This window comes from Culex quinquefasciatus, chromosome 2 (assembly GCF_015732765.1).
Source record: "Culex quinquefasciatus strain JHB chromosome 2, VPISU_Cqui_1.0_pri_paternal, whole genome shotgun sequence".
Classification (NCBI taxonomy): domain Eukaryota; kingdom Metazoa; phylum Arthropoda; class Insecta; order Diptera; family Culicidae; genus Culex; species Culex quinquefasciatus.
In genome coordinates, this window is record NC_051862.1 from 148185410 (window position 1) to 148207659 (window position 22250).

General features: G+C 35.6%; 1 protein-coding gene across 12 annotated transcripts in view; it reads right to left on the reverse strand.

Annotated features, from left to right (window-relative positions):
• Positions 1 to 22250, reverse strand: part of LOC6041584 (protein NDRG3) — a 183494-nt gene that overhangs the window by 33363 nt on the left and 127881 nt on the right. The window lies entirely within an intron of this gene.

The following is a 22250-nucleotide window of genomic DNA, read 5'->3' on the forward strand; positions in this document are numbered from 1 at the left end:
GACGCTGAGCTGTAGCTGATGATTAAAATGGAGTTGGTCCTTGGGCCATATTTATACAACCTCGTTAAATTTTTCTGTTTCTGAACTCAGACAATCCAAAAAGTATTTTAAACTGTGTGTAATCCCAAAGTAAGCTAATTCAATCAATTTCCAGCCAAGACAAACAACATACTTTACCCAATCTGATTGAATTTCCATCAAGATCGGTTCGTTCTTCCCCAATCAGAAAACTTTCAAACAAATCTATCCAAATTATGCGATCCATTAATTCGGCGATGTTTAAACTCCCATTATCCTGCCACTCTGAAGGAAGAACCCTCCCACCAAACCTAGAACGGAGGCCTAAAGTAAATCGATTTTAATACACCACCCACTTGCCTCAATTTCGTTCCAATTTCATAGGGTGGCTGTTCAATTGTTGCACCTTTTGGAACGTTCAAATTCATCAATCGACAAATCACCCCTTCTAAAGCGTCGCATTCCGCAAAGCCGAGTTGGGAATAAGCGCTGTAGAAAATCCCCGGCGGGGGTTTCCAGTAGGATCCCCGGATTGATTGGACATTGAAAATTCATCTCCCCGGTTCCAGCGTGCCTGTACAGAGTTGAATGGCTGGCTGGCTGGCCTCCTGTTGCTGATGCTCCCTTTTTCCCTCCGGTGAGTGCCGACTCGCAGGTCGGAATTTGAGTTATTAAATTGAAAAATGAATTTGGAGGTATAGTGCCGGTTGGTTGAGGGTATTATTTACCAGTTTGTGGATTTTGTGTGGGTGGGTGATGGTATTAGTTTTTGTAAATGTTACAGGTTATGGATTGTGAGGAATGGAGAAGGAGATTTAGTGGGAATGTAACCCAAACTCAACTCATTAAGAATCTTATGAAGACCAAAAGTTTTCAGAGCATTAAAATTAAGAAAATTTCAGTTTCTGTGCGATTAAAATATAATATCACACTCATCTTAAAGCGGAAAGTCAATTATATTCTGAATAAATAGAGGTTGAAGGCATTAAAATTGAATCTTAGCAACCTACCCAAAGTCTTAATAAAACCTTTGTTAAAACCCAGTTAGGAGTTATGGAAAAATGACATTTCATACGTCTTCAACCGTCTTATGCCAGACAATTTTTATTCTGGCAAAAAATTAGTCTTTGTCTTGCCAAATGATATAATGGAGATGGTTTGCAAAAATGGCGATGATGAAATAATATGTATTGGAAGTAATGATAATAATTTGAAAGATTATTTCTCGCAGTTGCTGGCTTAATTTCAGCTGCTGTTATGATTTTATCGATAAATGTGAGGTTGATAGAGCCAAAAAAATCAACTCGCTTCATCAAAAATGTGTTTTCATCAAATGCTAATTTATTGCTTTTTCAACTTTTTGTAACAAGATGAGGATCAATCACAATCAATTAAACGACACGTTTAGCATCATATTTATGCATTGCTATTGACAGGTACAACACCTTTGGTTTTAAAGAAGCATGAGATAAAACCATTAGGCATGACATTGCCATCGGGTTTTCAAGACTCTCTTAAAACGTTCATAAAACCTTAATGATAGCCATTTGGCTTTTATTGTCATTTTATTTATAAATCGGCTCATGCTTATTGGTTGCTGTGAAAGCCAACATAAAACTTATAAGCAATCAAGATGCTGCCATAAAACCTCAATAAAACAAGATAGTCGCTAGTTGGTGTAAAAATGTTTGTTGACCGTGTCATTTTAGTCAGTTTTTTTTTTAATTTTGTGTCATGAACAAAAACTTTATGTTTGTTTTATTTGCAGTGAATTAAAACTTGGTATTGTTATTGTATAGACTTATTTTAGTTTAGTTCAACAAATACTAGAGTGACCATATTTGTAAACTAAAACATTTGTTTTATTCTTCATCATCCCGGTACGAGAATCAAACTCACGACCTCTGGATTGGAAATCCAGCACGCCGTTAGTCGAAACCCATCCCCTACCGGTCAGTATTTCCAGTGAGTAGATTTACTCTTTGAAGGGATCTGACTTTGCCGAGCCAGACAGGAATCGAACCCATCACCTTCCGCTTACAAGGCGAAACCCGTAACCTCACGGCCACGGAAGCTCGGCAATGCACGGAGAAAAATCAGACCCCAAATCGTGAACGTATGTTTAAAAAATTGTTTCACGTATTTTTTTTTTTATTTAATTTTTTATATGTTTTAAAAAACTCTCAATTTTCGAATCACAGGGAAATACGGACCAATGTTTTGCCACTAAGTAATTTTTTTTAACCCTCTAGTGCCCATATTTTTTTCGAAAATTTTCATTTTTCCCTTGATCAGGAGGTTCATTTGAGCAACTTTTGTTCTACGAAAAACTTTACTTCTCTTTTTTATGTTTTTATTGTTTCATTTTTAGTAAATTAATTTGATATTTAATACACAGCCAATGTTGACCCTAAAAAATTACATTTTTAAAAACATTGGCAAAGTCAAATAAAACAAGTAAAACTTCCAACCCATTAATTTTCTAAAATTTTAAGAGTTCTTCTTTCCAATGCTTTTTGAAGATCGAAAATTGGTTGAAAAATTGATTTTTGGCGATTTTTTAAATCGAAGTCCGTCTAAAAGCGGGGTTGGGTTGAAGAGGGTTAAACGATGTTCTGGGGGAAAAAATCTTAATTCACAATCTTGTTAGACATAATATTTGAAAGTAATATCGAATTTGCTGTCAAAAAAAAACTTTACAAAAAAATATAAATTGTATCGTTTTTGAGTTAAAGCCACTTGAATCAATCAGTTTTTCGATGTTTTAAAAAAGTGTTCAAAGTTTAGATTAAGTCTTTTAAATTTGTCTAAAATACACCTCTGGTTCCTTAGGTGCAACAGATAAAGGAAAATTAAACTTTTTTAAGTCTCAACCTGTCCTAACCATTCAGTCCCCTAACTTTCTAATGTAAATTTACTTGGGAATGCTTAAAAAGAAACATTTCTAGAGTATTTTTTAAACGTCCTATAAACCTAAGAAACACAATAGCTAATAGGACTTTAAAAACTCTTGATTTCTAAAATTAAAAATTTTGTAATCAACGCTAACTTTTTAAAAGGGTGTTATAAAAAATAATAAAACCTTTTGAAATTTTAGTCTTGGTTCCAAAATTCAAGTCCAAATATTTTTTTGAAGAAATAAAAAATTTCACAAGTGTGTCATTTTTTAACATTGTAAAATGGACTAATAGCTTCTGAGATATTAGAATGAGACTTGGGTGAGACTATGAAAACTTAAATTTGTCTGTATGTTTTTCTTCTATCAGCTGTATCTTAGTAACCAGAGATTCAATCTGCAGTGTTTTTTGAGACAATTTGAGGAAATTTTCAGAACTGTTATTTTTTTTCCAAAAAAAAAATGCCGTGCGTTTCTTTGGCGCAAAACATGCAACATTTTGTCCTCTAAAAAAAAATTATAATTTAAAAAATATGGATGTTCAGAAATTTAATTAATGAAAAAAAAGTGAATTCAAATTTCAGCCAAAAAATCCGTACACCTATTTTTTCTGAAATACCTTCAGTAAAACCTACAACTTTGCCGAAGTCATCAAATCGATCAGAAAATTTGTTGAAAATATTTAGATTTTCGAATATTTACGAACCTTTTTTGTATGGACTGCTGCCAAAATTGTACAAGACAAAAAAATCACAAAATCTGTCAATTTTGCAAAGAATTGCTAATTTGGCAAATTTACCCATTTTTGACTGCTGAACAATCTCTATGAAAAAATAAAAAAAATACTTGTAAAGTATCTTAACAGAATCTTTAATAACAATTCCATATTTAACCTGATGATTACTCTTATCTTGAAACAGTGTTTAATTAAGACTGAATTTGGCTCAACTTTTGGAAAATGCTTAATTCTTAGCAAGTCATAAATGCAATTAAATATTTCTGAAACAAAGTTCCACTCAACAAACATAAACCATGAAACCCAACCAATCAGAAATATTCAATTTCCCGACTTTTTCATTTCACCCACTGAACGTCAATCGATTGCTAAAATAAAACCGAAAAAACTCTGTAAAACAAAGAACGAGTCCACTAAAATATGCGAACACGTTGATGATTTATGGCCGTCGTCCAGCTGAACTTAATTGGATTAGATTGAGGCACTTTGGTGCTCGGACTCATTTTTTTCTTCTTTGTTTCCTATTGAAGGAAGGAATTTTGCATATTCTGATATGGTGGAAAAACGTTGTGCTTTCGTGCAGGATTGATTTCCCTACACTTCCGGGACTGTTTTTTTTTCGATTGCACTGGTCGGCAAAAACTAACCTCGCACACTGTGAAAAGTGCTGATTTTGAACTATACTGTAAGTTACAGCAAATCTATGCAAAACTTTTCAGGAGCTTCTCACCGCCATTGGGCAGGATAAAAATGGAGAAAAAGCCAGCAGTGCCCATTTAGAACAGATTAGCCCCTTCAGGTTACACAACGCCGCCACGCCAGGAAGGCCACCCACTTGCCGTCGGCGTCGACGTCGCCGGTGGCCACCCACCCACTGGGGGAGTGGGAAACTTTGTTTTCCAAAGTGGGTCGCTATGGCAGCCAGCCAATGTGGCGACTTTGCAGCCAGCCAGAGCCAGGGCTGCAATTTTTATCGTGAATTGGCGTGTGCACGTGAATGAAAGGTAAAAATGGTCGATTTTTTGCTGCTGCTGCTGCTCATTGTTGAGTTTTGAAAAAGCGATAAGTTGACCCAGTCCCGAGCCTGAAGGGGATGGTGTGAATGGCGTTTTTGTGTGTGGAGAAAATGTATGCACTTGGGCATATTGTTGCGAAAGTTAACGATACTAAAAGAGATCATGCAGAATGTTCTTTGAAAAAAAAATTGTTTCAGTTGTATAGATTGGTGGGTTTCCATCGAATTTGGTCAGCTTCAAGGGAAATAAACTTTAGAAAATATTTACAACGGCCTATGCCCAAGCTTAACTCCATCCAGCAATTTGCTTATTTAAATCGATTTTTTATGATTTAGATAAAACTTTGTCGATTCTTAAACTCTTCATGAAATTTGCCGATCTTTAAAATATTTTTAATTGGAATTTATAATTGCGACACGTATACGTATAAATTTAAACTTTTAAATTGTTAGGCTAGATATATTCTATAAATCAAAACCAATAAGGCTGGTACAAATATTTTTAAAAGTTTTTGTCACCCCCCCCCCCCCCCCTCAAAATTGGCCCGAAAAATCAGGGGGCAAAATTTTTTTTTACAATAAACTTCAAAATTTCAATGAAAATTCAAGTGCAACCAGCTGAAATCAAATTAAAATACATTCTCCTGCGTTTAAAATAATTTTTAGCATGTTTGGGTTTATTAAAAAATCTTATGATTTTTTGAAAATTTTCGATGCAAAATCTTTTTTTTTTTCGATACAATTTTTGTTTTTGTGAGATCTTAGATTTTTTGAAAGCTAATGATTGCAAAACAACTGAACTAGTGTAAAATGCATTTTAAAACACTTTTTTGATTTAAATGTGAAGATTATGGCTTGTTATTTAAATTTTTATATTTTTTTATTTTTTTTGCGTGACTCTCACAAAACCCAATATTTCATTCTTTTTTTTTCTTTTAGTTACATCCATTACTAACAATTTTGCTGAAGGCACAAAGTCGATTAGAAAATTCCTTTTCAAAATACGGGTTTTCGAGCATTTTCAAACTTCTTTTGTATAGGCGACTGCTGCAAAAATTGTATGAAGAAAAATATTTTTTTTGAAAAATATTTTTTTTTTGAAAAATAGTTTGTTTTCAACAGAGCGAATTTCTGGAAATAATTTTATCCAAATAAGGAATAGGTACTTAATGCAAAATGGTAAAAAAAAATTAAAAAAAATCGTTTTTAAAATTAAATTAAACTGGGAAAATATTTCTCTTGAATTTTATGAAAGGTTTTTTATTTTTTCTTTAAAGCTCAGTCATTGGTGAAAAGTTGTCTTGTAAATAATGCCCAGGAACGAAAATTTTTAGAGGGTAATCTGAATGTTCTTAGACACATTTGAGTAGTTTTCTACGATTTTACAGATCGACCTATCTTTGTATTTTTTTAAATGAAACTTTGTCCATCTTTATGTCAAAAGAAGTCATTTTGCATCAATATTTTTTTTTTCAAACATGTCTCCACAAAATGTTGGGGGCTGCTCATACAGAATGGGTATGTAAATGTACGAAATTCTGAATCTTGAGAAGGGATTTCCTGATCGATTTGGTGTCTTCGGCAAAGTTGTAGGTTGTAGGAAAAAAACTGATACACAGAAAAAATCTCATTAGACCGATTCTTAGCGAAGATACACAAAAATGTTACTTTTTTCAATTTTCAATGTGATTTTGAATGAATCGGTCATTAAATATTTATTTTTAATGAGTAAATGTTGAATTCTAAAATTATTTATCTTCAATATTTATAAATGTTTTATGGGACCAGAAAAAAAATCATTTTAAGAGCCATATGAGCAATTCTCTGAGATTTCAGTCATTCGATTTATTTTGTATTTTTTAATCCGGCTGAAACTTTTTTGGTGCCTTCGGTATGCCCATAGAAGCCGTTTTGCATCATTAGTTTGTCCATATAATTTTCCATTCAGCTCCCTCCGTGCACGCACGAGAGCATGCAGCTAGTGCTCAGTGCTCCATCGTTTTTTCGAGTTTTTTCGCCGTAATTGATTGTGGTTACCCGCGAGTTTGCTTCTCCAGCATGCCAAAGGCCGGCCGTGGCCGTGGCAGTTCGAGTGCGGCCTCGAAAAACCCGCGAAGTTTGTCTACCGGCCGTGTGCAAAAAGGTAAACAAACCAACGCCGTGTCGGCCGCCATCGCGCAGGGGAGCGTGAACGCAGAAGGCATCGACAAAAAGTTACTACATCCCGGATATGTCCCAAGATCACCAGTGCGAACCCGTTCCGGTACTTCCGGTGCCACGACCAGTGGCACATCAACATCCGCCAACATCCCCATCAGGAACGAGTTCCAGATGCTGAGCGACGACGAAGAAAATAACAACTCTGACGGTAGCAGCACTACCGACGACGACGACGACGATGATGGTCGTGCACGGAAAAAGTGCCGACGTCAAAAAGAACAACTCTCCAGCGGAACGTAGACCACCTCCAATTTTTGTTTTGGACACGTTAGCGGACGATGTTGACGAGTTGCTGGAAGGCCTCGGATATTGTCTGAAAATCGGTAAGTCGGCAGTGCAAGTGATCACACTGACCAAAAAGAATTTCGACCTGGTGTTTGAAGAATTGAAGCGTAGCAACTTCAACTTCTACACATTCAACCCCGAGAAGCCCCCTGTTAAGGTCGTCTTGCAGGGTTATCAAGACCGTCCGATCTCCGACCTGAAGGGTCACCTTTCGGACGCCGGAATAAAACCGCGGGAGATTAAAGTGCTCTCGCGCAAGACAACGGTGACAGGTACACACACACTGTACCTGTTGTACTTCGACCGCGGCACCGTCAAGATCCAAGACCTGCGGCGGACTAAAACGTTGGACGGTTTTTGGGTAAACTGGCGGTTTTACACCAAGAACCCGACGGACGTAGCGCAATGCCACCGTTGCCAGAAATTCGGCCACGGCTCGCGGAACTGCAACCTCCGGCCCCGCTGCGTGAAGTGCGGTGAGTCACACCTCTCGGAGGCGTGCGCACTGCCACGAAAGGCGGACTTGGGGGACAAGGCAGAACAAACCAAGCCGCGCGTAAAGTGCGCGAACTGTGACGGCAACCATACCGGCAATTACCGTGGATGCGTCGCGCGCAAGGCCTACCTCGAGGAGCAGGAAAAGTGGAAGAAGAAAGCGTCCCACCCTCCTCAGCGAAGTACGAGCGCAGCCGTTCCTGCAACTGGACAGCGTACGGTTCCTGCGGAAAACTCAGCGTTCCCTCCTGGTTGGGGGCGTTCGTTCGCCAGCGTGGTCGCTGCCGGTAGCGGCAGTACGGCCCAGCAAGAAGTCACCGGGGAAGATCTCTTCACCCTGCCGGAGTTCTTTGCTCTCGCGGGGGAGATGATGACGCGGTTTCGGAGCTGCCGCAACAAGGCAGAACAATTCCTGGCCCTTGGGGAACTGATGATCAAACACATCTATAAAGGATAAATGACCTGTGATCTAGATATAAGCTTTCTCTTCCTCTATCCCCTTTCCTTTGCAATTTCTGTAAGTTTTTTTTATAGTTTTTTCTTACTCTTGCTAGTGCCTTAGTTAAAGAAATAATTGTTCCTAAATGGATTATGATGCAACACACAGCTGTAAGGAACTCCAAAACTCTGTTATGCACTTCAAAATAACTCATTGTATCTTGATAATTCACCAATAAAACCAAATTGAATTGAATAATTTTCCATACAAATTTGGCAGCTGTCCATACAAAAATGATGTATGAAAATTCAAAAATCTGTATCTTTTGAAGGAATTTTTTGATCGATTTGGTGTCTTCGGCAAAGTTGTAGGTATAAATATGGACTACACTGGAAAAAAAATGATACACGGTAAAATTTTTTTTGGTGATTTTGAATTTCACTTTTTGTCACTAAAACTTTATTTGCAAAAAAACACTATTTTTATTTTTTTTTATTTTTTAATATATTTTAGAGGACATAAAATGCCAACTTTTCAGAAATTTCCAGAATGGGCAAAAAATCTTTGACCGAGTTATGATTTTTTGAATCAATACAGTTTTTTTTTTTTTAAATCGAAATATTGGTCGCAAAAATTTTTCAACTTCATTTTTCGATGTAAAATGGAATTTGCAATCAAAAAGTACTTTAGTGAATTTTTGATAAAGTGCACCGTTTTCAAGTTATAGCCATTTTTAGGTAACCTTTTTGAAAATAGTCGCAGTTTTTTTATTTTTTAAAATTGGTGCCCATGTTTGCCCACCCCTGAATTTTTTTTTTTTTTGAAAAGCTGAAAAAATTCTCTATATTTTGCTTTTTCGGACTTTGTTGATACGACCCATAGTTGCTGAGATATTGCCATGCAAAGGTTAAAAAACAGGAAAATTGATGTTTTCTAAGTCTCACCGAAACAACCCACCATTTTCTAATGTCGATATCTCAGCAACTATAGGTCCGATTTACAATGTTTAAATATGAAACATTCGTGAAATTTTCCGATCTTTTCGAATAAAATACCTTTAAAAATTTAAAATCAAGACTAACATTTCAAACGGGCCAAACATTCAATATTACGCCCATTTGAAATGTTAGTCTTGATTTTAAATTTTTGAAAGTATTTTATTCAAAAAGATCGGAAAATTTCACGAATGTTTCATGTTTAAACATTGTAAATCGGACCTATAGTTGCTGAGATATCGACATTAGAAAATGGTGGGTTGTTTCAGTGAGACTTAGAAAACATCAATTTTCCTGTTTTTTAACCTTTGCATGGCAATATCTCAGCAACTATGGGTCGTATCAACAAAGTCCGAAAAAGCAAAATATAGAAAATTTTCTCAGCTTTTCAAAAATATTTTTTTGAAATATGGGCAAACATGGGCACCAATTTAAAAAAATAAAAAACTGCGACTATTTTCAAAAAAGTTACCTAAAAATGGCTATAACTTAAAAACGGTGCACTTTATCAAAAATTCACAAAGTACTTTTTGATTGCAAATTCCATTTTACATCGAAAAATGAAGTTGAAAAATTTTTGTGACCAGTATTTCGATTTTTTGAAAAAATCTGTATTGATTAAAAAAATCTTAACTCGGTCAAAGATTTTTTGCCCATTCTGGAAATTTCCGGAAAGTTGGCATTTGATGTCCTCTAAAACATATCAAAAAATGAATAAAATAAAAATAGTTTTTTTTTGCAAATCAAGTTTTAGTGACAAAAAGTGACAAATCACCAATTTTTTTTACCGTGAATCATTTTTTTCAGTGTAGTCCGTATCCATACCTACAAATTTGCCCAGGATACCAAATCGATAAAAAAAACCCTTCAAAAGATACAGATTTTTGAATTTTTATGCATCATTTTTGTATGAACAGCTGCCAAATTTGTATGGAAAATTATATGGATAAACTAATAATGCAAAATGGCTTCATTGGGCATACCGAAGCACGTGGGAGACGCTCAACCTGCATTCCTGTCACACATGAGGTCTGCACAGCTGATTCCACGTAGATTTTTCCCGCCAGTAATGACAGGAAACGTTGACAAACAAAACATGTGCCAAAATCATAAGTGGTTTTTAACATATGAAGGGAAATCATCGTGAACTGGAACTGCCGGTCGTTAGCCCGGGTAAAGTGGAAACGTTGAGATGATTGTTGTCCTCTGCTCTCATCTCGCAAAAAGCCATATAGAGAACCACGTCCCATTCAACCGGCTCCGTGGCTTAATGGTTACGGCTTCTGTCTCCCAAGCAGAAGGTTCAGGGATCAAATCCCGGTCGGTACCTTTGAAATTTGGAATCAGGAATTTGAATATGAATAAAAACTAAAATGAATCAGGTGGGATTCGAACGCACACCTTTGGATTGGTAGTTGTCTGCAGTCGGCCATCAGAAGGTTTACACTCTAGCAGTGAATTGATCCGTAGTGTTGAAACATGTTATCTCTTCTTCTTATAATATTAAATACGCGCTGATCCCTGATTTGCCTGAGGGGATTGGAAGTCTAAATATAGATCGAGTTTCCTTCAGACGCTTGCTTCTATGTTTAGGCGGGGCCGAACAATGCCCAGCGACCTCGGAATTGGACCGCAAGGAGCTCTGTCATTCTGAAACGGGTCGTTGGAAGCAGCGCGAGGGCTATCACCACCTAATACCCGGGACTGAGATATGTTGTATCAGCATTCGGCATGTACACAGTCTGATAAAAATTATACTATCCCATAATTTCGCTACCGGTTAGCGGGTATTGGATTGGACCACACACACACACACACACACATGGCTTCATTGGGCATACCGAAGGTACCAAAAAAGTTTCAGTCGGATAAAAAAATACAAAAAAATTGAATGACCGAGATCTGTGAGAACTGTTCATATTTTTTTGACAAGTTTTCAGTTTTAAATAAGTATTAACTATATATAAAACTAATTACATAAAGAAAAAAATATAATTGTAGTAACCCAAGTAATTATAATTACTTATCGCTCTCATCGGCAAAAGTCAACTCCCAGAGCTTCTCGCCAGGTACATGCAATCAATCAGATCAAGTTGGCTCTGGCTTCCGATAAATTGTCCATTAGTGCAATCCCCGTGACCATTACACCGTCCCACCAACGCAGAACCATTCCTTCAAGATGCTCATTTTCCAGCAGAGTGTAATGAAATCAGAACCTCTTGGCAGATTGCTCACCGGGCAGGGAAAGGTCCTTCTTGCCATTATTACTTGGCAGCAGCTATCAGGACTTCCTCGGAAGACAGTGTCCCACCAGAAAACGAGCAAAATTAAAATCAATTTCCTTTCCCTCACTTTTTCGTTCGTCCCCCTCAAAGAAGGGTGGTGGGTGGTAATAGTGTCCACATAAATTTACAACTTAACAAGCTTCTTTTCTAGGTCATACTTTGGTCGTTGTCCACCTTCTTCGAGGAGCTTCCAAGCATTCTGGGTATTCTCTCCTCGCCACACGATAATGGAACTCCATTACTTATACTAAGTCCGTTGGACTCTCTGACTCTCTCGCTGGGCTACAGAATAGCAGCAGTTGAGCAGCAGGCGGGTGCGATTATCTGGGAGTGCTTTTTGATGAAACTGATGAAATTATAATTGCCCCTGCTGCTGCCAACTGATGGCTTGCAATGGTTGTTGCTGATGATAGTGCTACCGGAATGATGATTATGACTGATTAATCCAGTGAATAATGACTTGGGATGATGATGATTATGGGCTTGGTCGCTGGCAGCTACTACTTGAGGAATTCTCCTTAGAAATATTTTTTTTTGTAGAATGAATAAAACGAGAAAATTGTAGTTTTAATCATTGTGAAGCAGTTTTATTAAAAGCTACCATAATGGACTAAATATTCATGACAGGTATGATGTTATTTGACGAATTGTTCATTCAAAAAATTGCAAATTTAATAGCTACCATCAGTTGAAAAAAATGGAAAATACTAAAAATACTTCATCATTCAAATGTTTTTTTTTTTTTGAAGTGCTTTATCTTAGCAACTATTTGTAAGAGTTTTTTAATGTTTATTTTTTTATGTGTATTTTTTTTAAATGTTGATATAGAATTTTGCAATTTTTTTCGATTTTGCCTTCCTCACTGAGGTAAGGCTATAATCCTGCTCCAAAATTGAACTTTTTATTTTAAGCTCGAAAACCCGCCTTGATGTATACATATCGACTCAGAATTGAAAACTGAACAAATGTCTGTGTGTATGTGTGTGTGTATGTGACCAATAATGTCACGCAGTTTTCTCAGCACTGGCTGAACCGATTTTGACCAAACCAGTCGCATTCGAATTAGTTTAGGGTCCCATACGGTGCTATTGAATTGTTTGAAGTTTCGATAAGTAGTTCAAAAGTTATGTATAAAAATGTGTTTTCGCATATTTTCAGAAGTTGAATAAATGGCAGTAAACAGAACCAAACATCATGCTATGCATCGTTAGTTAGGTAATTGAAAGACCTTTCCAACGAGTCCAAAACATAGATAATCTGGCAACCCTGTCTCGAGTTATAACCACTTAAGTGATATTTATGTAATTTTTTGTAGCCGGATCTCACTTAAAGGTATGTAAACAATGTCCAGATCCATCATCCGACCCATCGTTGGTTAGGTAATCGAAAGACCTTTCCAACGAGTTTACAACATTGATAATCTGGCAATCCTGTCTCGAGTTATGACCACTTAAGTGATATTTATGTACTTTTTTTAAGCCGGATCTCACTTAAATGTATGTAAACAATGTCCGGATCCATCATCCGACCCATCGTTGGTTAGGAAATCAAAAGACCTTTCTAACGAGTATAAAACATTGAAGATCTGGCAACCCTGTCTCGAGTTCTGACCACTTAAGTGATATTTATGCACTATTTTTTGTAGCCGGATCTCACTTAAATGTATGTAAACAATGTCCGGATCCATCATCCGACCCATCGTTGGTTAGGTAGTCAAAAGACCTTTCCAACGAGCCTAAAACATTGAAGATCTGGCAACCCTGTCTCGAGTTCTGACCACTTAAGTGATATTTAAGCACTATTTTTTGTAGCCGGATCTCACTTAAATGTATGTAAACAATGTCCGGATCCATCATCCGACCCATCGTTGGTTCGGTAATCGAAAGACCTTTCGAACGAGTTTACAACATTGAAGATCTGGCAATCCTGTCTCGAGTTATGACCACTTAAGTGATATTTATGTACTTTTTTGAAGCCGGATCTCACTTAAATGTATGTAAACAATGTCCGGATCCATCATCCGACCCATCGTTGGTTAGGAAATCAAAAGACCTTTCTAACGAGTATAAAACATTGAAGATCTGGCAACCCTGTCTCGAGTTCTGACCACTTAAGTGATATTTATGCACTATTTTTTGTAGCCGGATCTCACTTAAATGTATGTAAACAATGTCTAGATCCATCATCCGACCCATCGTTGGTTCGGTAATCGAAAGACCTTTCGAACGAGTTTACAACATTGATAATCTGGCAACCCTGTCTCGTGTTCTGACCACTTAAGTGATATTTATGCACTATTTTTGTAGCCGGATCTCGCTTAAATGTATGTAAACAATGTCCGGATCCATCATCCGACCCATCGTTGGTAAGGTAATCAAAAGACCTTTCCAACGAGTCTACAACATTGATAATCTGGCAACCCTGTCTCGAGTTCTGACCACTTAAGTGATATTTATGCACTTTTTTTGTAGCCGGATCTCGCTTAAATGTATGTAAACAATGTCCGGATCCATCATCCGACCCATCGTTGGTAAGGTAATTGAAAGGCCGAGTCTAAAACATTGAAGATCTGGCAACCCTATCTCGAGTTCTGACCACTTATGATGCAACTTATGAGCCCTTGAGTGATATGTGTGTTTTTTTGTGTTCCGGAACTTAACGAAATTAGACGAAATTTGTGTCCAAACCCATCATATCACATATCACCCATTGTTGGAAAAGAGTGAGGAAGGCACCAACCACATAGGTGGATTAAGTTAGTTTTTTTTATTTTTCCCGTGTTTAGGTGGTCATCTTGAGCAACTTTTGTTCTACGAAAATCTTTACTTCTTTGGTTTAGTTTTTTTCTTGTTTCATTTTTAGTATTTTCATTTGCATTTATCTTGTTTAGTTTATATTTGTTTTTGGTAGTATTTGGCCTATTGTACCACATCCTATCATTACATTTTGCCTATCTATTTTTTCATGTTTTTACAGTCACTTTTTCAATATTTTGCTTATTTTTCACATTTTCTGGTTGAAAATGGATTGTTTGAATCGAAGCCCGTTTAAAGGCGGGGTTGGGTAGGGTATAGGGTTAAAGTTGAGCATTGCATCAATTATCTTTAATAAAACTCTATTTTTTTAATTATAATAAATTTAACAAATCATCATAATTATTGAAAAAACGAAAAAATAATTACAAAACGACGTTTTTTAAAAAATTTAATAAAATTTATAGTATTTTACAATACGGGTTTCAAACTATCGGGATTTTTCTAAAACATTTTTTTTTTACAAAATTACATATTTTCAAAAATGTTCTAAAAAGTTTGCTATTTTCAAAAGTACAAATAATTCTATTTAAAAAAATAAAGGAAAAAAAGTTAGTTTTGTGCAAATTGTGAAAAAGTATTATTACTGTTGAAAGATATGTTTTTTTATAAATTTTTTTTCAAAAATACGTAGATTGGTGAAAATTTTGGGTGATACCAAAAAAGTTATTATAATTTCCGAAAGTTATAAAAATTCATGATCATTTGATATCTATATTGTAAAAAACTAGAATTCTCAGTACTTTTTCAAAAGTACGTAGTTTTGTAAAAATTTTGAGTAGCAATATAACATTCAAAATTCAAATGAAAACAAACTATGTAGGTAATTAAGATTTTTTAAGAATTTTTGATTGCAAATTTGGTTTCAAAATAGTTCATTGCAGTAACTACAATAAATTTTAGTTTTTTTTAAATACGTAGTTTTGTGACTCATACTGTAAAAAATAATTGATGAATTTTCAAAAATACGTTGTTTTGTGAGAATTTTGAGTAGACGCATGTAACATAATTGATCATTAGACATACTATTTCAATAACTTAAAAATTTAATATTTTTAATTAATAATGCATTCTTGAAATAAAGAAAAAATATGTTATTCAATTTGGTAGAGTTTTCCTAAAAATCATATCTCTGATATTTTTCCATTTGCTCAAAAGCTAAGCAATCCTTAACGAAATTGGATTTCGTGAGAAACGCCAATTTTAGAATGATTTTTTTTTCAGAACAGCATTAACTTCTTAAATTGATATTATACTCAATTATTAAGTTATTAATATAAAATCAAATTTGCGATTAAAAGTACTGTATAGAAATGTAGAAGAAGAAAGTATAATTTTAACAAATCAATTTAATTTTTTTTTTTTCAAAAAAGTGTCCATTGCCAAAAATATTTGTTTTGTTTTCTTTCAAAAATTTCTAGATTGGACCTCTGGTTGCTGAGATACAGTGGAAAAACCAACGAATCAATTTTCAATGCTAAAAAATAAACATTTGTGAAATTTTCTGTCCCTTCGGAAAAAAAGAATCTGAAAAGTTTGGAATGAAGACTAACATTTTAAAAGGGCGTAAAATTAAGTTATAGCAAAAAAGCAATATTCAATTTCCGGAGATACGTGAGAATTGAAAATACATTTTGATGCAGTTTTTGTCGAATTAACTTTTTGTGAAAAAAAGTTATTTTTTTATTATTTCGTCTCCTACAAGGGGAAAAATCAATTCCCCAAAATGATAAAATTTTATAATAAGTTTACACGATTTTGGGAACAGATTTTTCTCCGTGGGACCTCCCTGTACAGATTGTCAAATTTAAATCCGATCAAAAATTTAAATTTGCATAAAAAGCCTAACTACATCTTTAAGTTTATCTTCGTATGCATCACCAAGGACTGTTCCATTTTCCCATATTAGATAAATACCTGCCTCGAGTTTACTAGGGCTTGTGCGCAAATACAATAGCAAAATAATAATAACTCTAATGATGATTACTAAAAAAGGCTGATGACGACAACGATGACGACGATGTGCACCATATTTCCCCGTTCTTTATCTACTCTGTCACTGGTGGCATTGTTTCGTGGAGCCAACAACCAAAGGTTACGTAAAAGTGCATGCTCTCTGAGCCTTCTGGGGCGGAAAATGCACTCCCTTTTTCCAGCCCACAATGAGGTGAGTGTGAGTGTGTGTGTGTCACTTCGCGGGACACAACAGCAGACACACCACTGACTGCTGCTATAGTCTGCTCGTCGGGGTGGAAAATGTGGCCTCGATTCTTGCTGGGGTGTCCTTCCGGGGCGCAGAGGATGGGGAAAAATGAAAAATTCAAACATGGCTTTCCGAGTGAATTCACATTAGTCGTTCGTGGAAAGTGAATCACTGTGAGTTATTTAATTTTGAGGTTATTTCGAGAAGCTTTAAGTTTTTTTTAAACATTTTTAACGTTTTAGCGGAAGCTGACTTACTTCGAAAAGCTTCCGCAAAAACCCTTTCATAATTAAACACCTTTCCCTACATCGTGTTGACAGATGTCCGACCATTAAAATGCAAATTCTTGAGTGCTGTCGATGTAATTAATGCTATGCAAATTAAGGGTAGACCATCGCAACGACACAATCTAGGGTGGAACGTGGAACGTGTGTTACAACAACGCAAGCTCGATGACGTGAAACAAATTAAAGCTTGCGGGCAATGTTGCTTTAAACATAACAGTATTTCTGACCAAAATCTGACTCATGCCACGTGGAAGGGTAGTAATTTCACCACATCTCTCGAATGTGAAGAAAAAAAAAGAGCCAGCAGAAGCGAGCTTTTGCAGATCAACCCCGTACCTTTTTATGACACATGACTAGCAGCGGTGCTAAGAGGTAAAGTAAATCGTGATGTGCTAAAAACATCGCTGGAATGGTTTTTTGGCGAATGAAGTAAACATGTTACCGCCGATGGCGATGGCGATGACGAGCTTGGCGTTGATGGCAGCTTTAAAAGTTTCAAAATGTTGTTTTGGATGTTTTGGAAGAGATTTTAAGAGCGATAAAATAACTTCTTTGGTCCATACCAAGCCAAATTTTCAAAATATGATAGAATAACAAAAAACAAAAAAAAAAACTAATTGATTTTTCAATTTAATCTTATCTAATCTAATCTAATCAGACCCTAGCGCAGCCAATCTTTCGAAGGGATCCTGGAGGGTGCCTTAGGTTTGATGACGCCTAGCACTCTTCTTGTCATTTATTAACATTTGTAGTGCGCCATTGCATTAGAATGCATTGAAACATCACAAGCGTTAAAGCGGCGGTTTATTTGTATTATTTTATTATATTCAATGTTTTAATTTGTCTTTTTGTTGATTAGATCTAAAAGAATGTAGTTCAATTTAAACTTGCACCTAAGTGTTATGCAAATCGTTTAAGTAAGAGCCCTGATTACCAATCTCACCATTCTTCAAAATTTCCCCTAGAGAAATGCTCCAAAATTTCGGCCATATATTTTTTTTTGTAATTTTAATTTCTCTAAACTTTGTAGGGTCCTTTCCCTTCCGTCACAAGTTTTTATACAAATTTGACAGCTGTCCACGATAAAATAGATTCTAAATATTCTGGAGTTTCTGACGTGTTTCGTTTCATCGGTAAAATTTTAGGGATAGGCAGAGACAGTTCGAGAAAAAAATAAGTACAATCTTCAACAAAACCTTCTGCATACTTTAACACAAAAAAGGTTTCAGATATGAAAAAAATATATAAAAAAGTTTTGTTGAAGAATAACTAAACGTGTTATAAGTCTGTTATTACAATAACAATCCAATAACAACAAAATCATAACGACGAATAACAAAACTTGTTATAAATAACACAATGTGTTATGGTCCTAGTATTTTCCGTCTGCTCGGATCTGGACTCCAGCAACAAAATTCAGTAAAACTTTAGGACGATGTACAGCAGTGGTCCTCAGCCAGCTCAATCCCGCGGGCCATTTTAGCGATTTGCTTCAAATTCACGGGCCGTTTGTGAAAATATAATTCAAAATTCCTTTAAGTAGTAGAATTTGAGCAGTTTGTCTTAAATTTTTTCATTTGTTTTTTAAATGTTATCAACTATTATCTAATTAAAAATTAATCACAAAATAAAAAATACACAGTACAAAAAATCATTTTCTGTTTTTATGTAAACATATCAAATTTCATTATTTTAGTTTTTTTTTTTCTTTAAGTTGTGCAATAGGCCGTCCCAAAAAAATGAAAAGTTGTCAAATCTACGGTGCTCACCCCTAGAATGATAGATTAGGATGTCAGGAACAATGTTTTCATACAACAAAAAAATCCCAAAAATGGTTTACAGCTAGCGCGCGGAGCTTGAATGAAAAAAGTGCATTTTCCGAGTATTTTCCAGAAATGCGCGTAACAATCATACTAAAGTCATTCAAATTTGGTCGCCTTGGGCTTCAAGTGATAGTTTAATGTCCCCTGAACAAATTCCTGTGTAGACATAGTCCATAAAAGCTTGTGTTTGGGCATGGCAGGGCGTTTCAGGGAGAAAAATTTGTATTTTTTAGACAAAAAATTTCAAAAATCACTCTCCAAAACCAGCCAGAAAATTTTGCTGCCAAAACTAATGCATTCAGCTTGTGGAAATTTTACGGAGATCATTTTGCTTTTTTTTAACATTCAATTTATGTCCACGCAAAGCCGAGATATTTGCATTTTAGTGAACAAAAGGTGGCGAATTTTCAAAATTCTTGGTATATAAGCGTTTTTAGCATAAAACATTGGCTACTATGATTACAAACGAGAAGGCAAATATTTTGGATATATTTATTTTGTTCGCTCAAAAACGATATTTGTTAATAAAATTTCATGAAAAATCATGAGATGTTCTCACAATGTGACGTAAACGACATATTTAAAAGTACTGCTATGTGCTCTTCTCGATATGAACAAATAAAGCTCTAATGGGTAACTTTTTTTGAAAAAATAAGTTTTTTTATAAATGAATTTGTTTCATTCGAATGTACATACATAAAAAAATCACGTTCACAGCTTGGAGATATGAACTTTAATAAAATTAATTTTGATTTATGATTATGTGTCGTTTACGTCACATAGTGAGAAAATCTCATGTTTTTTCATGAAATTTTATTAACAAATATCGTTTTTGTGCGAACAAAATAAATATATCCAAAATATATGCCTTCTCGTTTGTAATCATAGTAGCCAATGTTTTATGCTAAAAACACTTATATACCAAGAATTTTGAAAATTCGTCACTTTTTGTTCACTAAAATGCAAATATCTCGGCTTTGCGTGGACATAAATTGAATGTTAAAAAAGCAAAATGATCTCCGTAAAATTTCCTATAAGCTTAATGCATTAGTTTTGGCAGCAAATTTTTTTGGCTGGTTTTGGGGAGTGATTTTTGAAATTTTTTGTCTAAAAAATACAAATTTTTCTCCCTAAAAAGCCCTGCCATGCCCAAACACAAACTTTTATGGACTATGTCTATACAGGAATTTGTTCAGGGGACATTAAACTATCACTTGAAGCCCAAGGCGACCAAATTTGAATGACTTAGTATGATTGTTACGCGCATTTCTGAAATATACTCGGAAAATGCACTTTTTTCATTCAAGCTCCGCGCGTAAGTTGTACACCATTTTTGGGAATTTTTTGTTGTATGAAAACATTGTTCCTGACATCCTAATCTATCATTCTAGGGGTGAGCACCGAAGATTTGACAACTTTTATTTTTTTTTTTGGGACGGCCTATTGTGCAAACATATAAGGATTGAAGTTCTGGAATAGTTTGAAACATTTAGCTACTTTTTACTTTGTTTTCTTTTTTATTTAAGTTTGAAACTAACATTTTCAAATTTTGATCTTGAATTTAAAACATATGAATAAATTTTTGTTGTTGCTTTGAAATCAAGATTGTGTTTTTTTTTTCAAAAAGAGGGTTTTTTCGTTGAACATGTTTGAAACATTTTTTTAAATCATTAAATAAAAGTACTTTTTCAGTATATGAATATTCCAGTTATATTAAATCATGAAACAGCAGTGGTTGAAAAAACTATTGCTTCTGAAAAATTATTGAAAACAAGTCTTACCCGACAAACTTCGTCTTGTCCTTTTTTGTTTGTTGACGTATAGCTTGTTTGCTTATTCAGCCTGCTGTGATCAAAATTTAATACTAATACTAGAAATATTTCCAATACTTTCTCTAATACTTGAATTACTTGAAATACCTGAAACACTTGTAATACTTGAATAACTAGTCGGGACCGTGGTGTAGGGGTAAGCGTGGTTGCCTCTCACCCAATCGGCTTGGGTTCGATCCCAGACGGTCCCGGTGGCATTTTTTGAGACGAGATTTGCCTGATCACGCCTTCCGTCGGACGGGAAGTAAATGTTGGCCCCGGTCTAACCTAGAGGTTAGGTCGTTAGCTCAGTCCAGGTGTAGGAGTCGTCTCCCTGGGTCCTGTCTCGGTGGAGTCGCTGGTAGGCAGTTGGACTAACAATCCAAAGGTCGTCAGTTCGATTCCCGGGGTGGATGGAAGCTAAGGTGTAAAAAGAGGTTTGCCTCAACAATCAAGCCTTCGAACACCTAGTTTCCAATCGAGAACGCCAAGGCAATGCTGTAGAGCGAATAATTTGATTTTTTTTTTTGACTTGAATAACTTGACATTTTTGAAATACTTGAAATACATGAAACAGGCCCGTAGCCCGAAGCCATCCCCTCCCCCCCCCCCCCCAAATTTTTTGAAGACATATGGGAGATGAGGACAAAGAATAATATTTTAAATACTTGAAATATTGAAATTACTCCAATACTCGAAATATTTGCAATTTATTCTCTATTACTTGAATTACTTGAAATGCTTAAATTACTTAACATATTTGTAATACTAAGAATACCGTCATCTGGGGGTGAGATTGGGTCATACAAATTTCAGCCTTTTTTTATGACCCAATCTCACCCCCAGACCCAATTCAACCCCGTGATGATGGTACTTGAATTACTTGCAGCACTACAAATTCTTTGAATATCAGTATTATTGTGATTATTTGAAATTCTACAAAACCTAATACTAGTAATAATGGAACTATTTTGAATACTTGAAATACATGAAATACTAATATGTTATATTAAAAATGTTTGGAACAACAATGCAAAGATTCAGTCTATTATTGTACACACTACCCTAGGTGTTCGCCATTTTGATCATCACGACCAACCTGCAACGCTTGAATGCGCCCGAGTGCCGGCAACCATGTGTAGTCCTAACGCATTGAGAGGAACGGAATAAAAATAAATAATGCAATAAATCAATACAAGATATTTTGTAAAACATGGACCAGAGTTTTTGAATAAACAACTTTATAAAGTATTTCTTAGCAGAATTTGATAGCTTACAATGTGACTACACGGTGACGTGCCGGTTTTTTGAAAATAGTTTCGTTTAGCTAAGTTATTTACAAAACATTGTCAATGGTCAAAATCGGCATTTTCCCCAGTGTCCTGTACAAAGCCCACCCTTAAGCAACTTTTCCCATACAATCTGCAGATGTTCCGGAGTCGGCCCAGAGTGGCCAAAGTGGCAATTTTTTAGCATATAAACCATCCTTGGACTTATACAAACCCAACGCAACAAAGAGCACCTCGATCCGACGTTCCGTGTTAAATTGATTCACGTTCGAACAAAACCGTCGAAATTTTTTATATATATACAGCAATTCCATTTGAAAAGAGCCTAAACCAAAAAAAAAGTTCTCCGATCGGGCTCAAAATTTTTCTGGGGGTTCCTTGGCCAAAATAATTAGACCCGTATTTTTTTGTTTGGCCATTAGGGTGGCCTACATCGTGCTAGGGTGGTTCAAAAATGGCAATTTTCGTCATTTTCGCAAAAACCACTTTTTCTAAAAATCATATCTCCGCGCCATTTCATCCGATTTTAGCTGTCTTAGACGCAAAGAAAGGTGATGAGTTTGGCTATTTGGGAAAAATAGTAAAAGTTCCAAAAATCTAGCTTAACTATTGAAAAGTCGTATGAAAACTTAAAATGGCG